This window comes from Triticum urartu, chromosome 3A (assembly GCF_056163025.1).
Source record: "Triticum urartu cultivar PI428250 chromosome 3A, HENAU_Tu73, whole genome shotgun sequence".
Classification (NCBI taxonomy): domain Eukaryota; kingdom Viridiplantae; phylum Streptophyta; class Magnoliopsida; order Poales; family Poaceae; genus Triticum; species Triticum urartu.
The window spans coordinates 684427426-684431593 of NC_141875.1; the positions used below are offsets into that span (position 1 = coordinate 684427426).

At 45.9% G+C, this 4168-nt stretch overlaps 1 pseudogene; it reads right to left on the bottom strand.

The window, feature by feature from the left end:
* Nucleotides 1-261: 261 nt before the first annotated feature.
* Nucleotides 262-992, bottom strand: LOC147981582 (secreted RxLR effector protein 161 pseudogene; annotated as a pseudogene).
* Nucleotides 993-4168: the final 3176 nt, after the last annotated feature.

Sequence of the window (4168 nt, forward strand, 5' to 3'; positions counted from 1 at the left end):
TCTATCTCCCGGTGGACTCGCTATGATCCGAGATGGCCGCGCCATCCCACGACCCTGAGCCACAGCGTGATCATCCACCAGGAGAGACAAACCAGGAAGAGAGAGGGGAAGTGGACGAGCTAGACTCGCTCCACGATCTACGTGCATGTGCGGGTCTAATCTCCCATGCACACACATTATTACAATAACAGAATAAAGCAAAGACTAGCCTACACAGCCATGCAACGGGTGAGCTTATGCCAACACTTCTCCCCCTTAAGATCAGAGTGCTTTGTTGATCTCCATGACCCCGAGCTTCTGCCGCATCTCCACGAAACGCACACGCCCGAGCGCCTTGGTCAGCACATCTGCCAGCTGGTAGTCTGTCCGAACATGATCAACCTCCACTTGATCTTGCTCAATGCACTCCCTGATGAAATGGTATTTGACATCTATGTGCTTGCTGCGATCATGATGAACTGGATTCTTTGCCAAAGCAATGGCTGATTTGTTGTCGATCAAGAGTTTGAACTTTGTTGGCTCTTCTCCTTTCATCTCACAAAGAAGTCTGCTCAGCCAAAGGCCTTGACAGGTTGCCGCTGCGGCAGCCACATACTCAGCCTCACACGAACTGATTGCCACTACCTTTTGTTTCTGAGATGTCCAAGAGATTGGGTTCTCTCCAAGGAAGAACACATTTCCTGACGTGCTCTTGCGATCTCCCTGATCGCCTGCATGATCACTGTCGCTATACCCTAGCAGCTCACCGCTCCCCCTCGTACATAACGGCAGCCATAGTTCAGAGTGCCCTGAATGTATCTGAGAATTTGTTTCACTGCTGCCCAATGTGTTGTGGTTGGCCTCTCCATGAATCTACTGACAATGCCAACGGCGTATGTGATATCTGGTCTTGTGTGTACCAGGTATCTCAGGCTTCCAATTACACTGCGGTACAGAGATTGATCAACAGCCCTGCCTTCATCTTCTTTCTTCAGTTTCAGCCTACACTCCATGGGTGTCTGACTTTGATTGCAGTCACTCATTCCTGCTAGCTCCAGAATCTTTTCAGCATAGCCACGCTGACACAAGGTGATCACTCCCTCAGTTTGCGATACTTCAATGCCCAGGTAGTAGCTGAGTAATCCAAGATCTGTCATCTTGAAAAGCTTTTGCATCTGTTCCTTGAACTCCAGTATGTGAGCTGCATCAGTGCCTGTGATGATGAGATCATCGACGTACACACCCACAATCAGAAATGAGCGCGCGTCCCCGCGTCTGTAGACTGCATGCTCCGGCGGGCTTCTACTGAACCCGAGTGCGCCGAGAGTGTGATCCAGTTTGGCATACCATGCCCTCGGGGCTTGCCGCAAACCATAGAGAGCTTTTCTCAACTTCAGTACATGAGATTCCTTCCCAGCTACTGCATAACCTGGTGGCTGTGACACATACACCTCTTCGCCCAGCTCTCCATTGAGAAATGCGGACTTGACATCCATATGGTGTACTTCCCACCCAGAGTGCGCGGCCAGAGCCAGGAACAAGCGCACCGTCTCCATGCGTGCCACGGGCGCGAACACCTCTTCGAAGTCTATCCCTTCTCTCTGTGCATATCCCTTTGCGACCAGCCGAGCCTTGTGTTTGAGGATCTTGCCTTCTGGATCACGCTTGACCTTGTAAACCCACTTGAGACCGATCGCCTTGTGCCCTCGAGGGAGTGAAGTTAGCTCCCAAGTGCCGCTCTCAGCGATCGAGTCCATCTCAGCATCCATGGCATGCTTCCATGCTGTATCTTCGAGCGCATCACCAATGTTGGCTGGTTCCTCGGTGCTCAACGGACACTGCTCCATTGCTTCACGCACGGCCTCCCCCTCAGTCTCATCCATGATGCAAGAGACACGGCGATAGCGGATGTCGCCAGTATCCACATCTCGGCGATTTTCATCGTGGCTGGGAGGCGTCGCCCAACGAATGTCTTTGCCAAGTGTGCTGGGTGTGGCCGTCGCGGGCGTGGACACCGCGGGCGTGCTCGCCGCGGGCGAGCCAGCTGTTGCAGAGGGCGGAGTCCCGGGCAATGAAGACGCTGGTGTCGCCGGGCTCCTTGGCGTTGGGGGCGCCGCATTCATCCCAGCGTCCCGCTCCTGAGTGCCATGTTCCGTGGTGTAGACCACGGCGAACGTTGCCGATGCCGGTGCGTCCGTGGCCGCGCCCGGAGTTCGCCACACCCAAGGCCTGTTCTCTTCAAAGATTGCATCACGCGTCACCCGTACCTTTTTGCTTGCAGGATCATAGACGCGGTAGGCCTTGGACCCATCTTCATATCCAACGAACACCATCGGCGTCGAGCGATCGCTCAGCTTGGTGATGCCGGGCCCGACGCTCTTGACGTGAACCATGCACCCGAACGTCCATGAAAAATAAGAACAAAAATCTCTACTAATAGCTGTTTAGAGTTTTCAAGATCATTCTTTCACGCAAAGGGCCTCCACTTTATAAACATCAACAACATATGTGTATTGATTTACACATAACATCGATTATTTTTATCTGATCAAACATGTATCCTTTGTGCGATGCTTATTATTTATGTGAACACTTATCCAAGTTAATTATAGCATTGACTTTATTTTTGGTCCTGCAGCTTACTGAAGCTGAAACTGAGCTGCAGCTTAATTACCGAACCTAAAGAAAATGAAGCCATTCAGGCAGAGCTGCAGTGTTGTGGCTATTTGGTATTCATGGGGTTAAGGAGGATCCGTGAGGAGGAAAAGGATTCTGAGCTATGAGTAATAACTAGCAACACTCAACCGTAGCAAAACATTTGTAGCTTCGGTGTATGACTGAATCTTCTGATGATGATTAGCTCTTGCGGTGTTTAGTTGTGATGACTACTCTATTACATTGATGAACCCTTAAAAAACCAGCTTTCTCGATACAGATGCAAACACGCATACATACGCATATACACTCACCCCTATATGTACATGCAAATCTGCCCCAAGGAGCACCCCTGAGAGATTGATCTGGCACATCATCTTAAGATTGGCGAAGTCGCCACAGACGTCTTTGTAATCGACGGGAACATCTCCTTCCACCGAACACACATCTCTAGAAGCCCAAGAATAAATCCAAGAAAATTCAAGGACTAGTGTCAAGTCTAGAACTTGACCACTGACGGGCTGCAGATAAAACTATCTTTCTAATTATTTAACCACGGGTTGGTTCGCAAATACGGAACCAGCTGACAAGCGCAAATAATATGTATGGCCTATATTGATTTTTTCTTACGGTGCACCTTTTGGAATTCATGAAATCTTTTTCAATACATTGAACATTTTTTATTCACAATTATTTTTAAAATATGTGATATGTTTGCAAATTCTAGAACACATTTTTAATTTCACGAACATTATTATTATTATTTATAAATATTTAATTCGTGAATATTTTTTGAATTTTATGAAAAATTGAATTATATTTTTTTTAATTCCTTACTCCCTCCATTTTTATATACAAGGCCACTATCAAAATTATAATTTACAGATATACAAGGCCACTAACACTAATCGATGCAAATATTAAGGTGTTTGCCTCGTAGTACTAGAAAAGAAGGACATTAATTATCCCTTGCATGCATGCGGGAGTGGGAGCATTGGCTTGATATGCATGAAAGAGAAGAATACACATTAATTTACACGGCAAACAAGGAGATAAGCTGGCTTGCAACATTGAGCATTGGCTTGATATGCATGAAAGAGAAGAATACACATTAATTTACACGGCAAACAAGGAGATAAGCTGGCTTGCAACATTGACTTAGAAGACATTAACATTTGCCTTGGTACCTGTATTATGGGTTTGTGGCCTTGTATACAAAAATGGAGGGAATATTGTTTTTTAAATGTATGAACATTTTTCGAATTCATGAACTTTTTTGATCTTGTGAACTTTTTATAATTCGAAAAATATTTTTATACTCATTAATATTTTGGATTTCGAAGCTTTCTCAAAAATCTTTTTAAAACCATAAAAATGCGTTGGAAACCAGACGCACGTTTAGTAATTAAGTGTGTCCTGTTCTTGGGACCATAGATAGCAAGTGAATCATTAGGACAATAAGTCACTCGGCTTTAGGATTTGTGAATTTTGTTTCTATTGGGCCATGAATAAGAAATCATATTTTTCTCCTTTT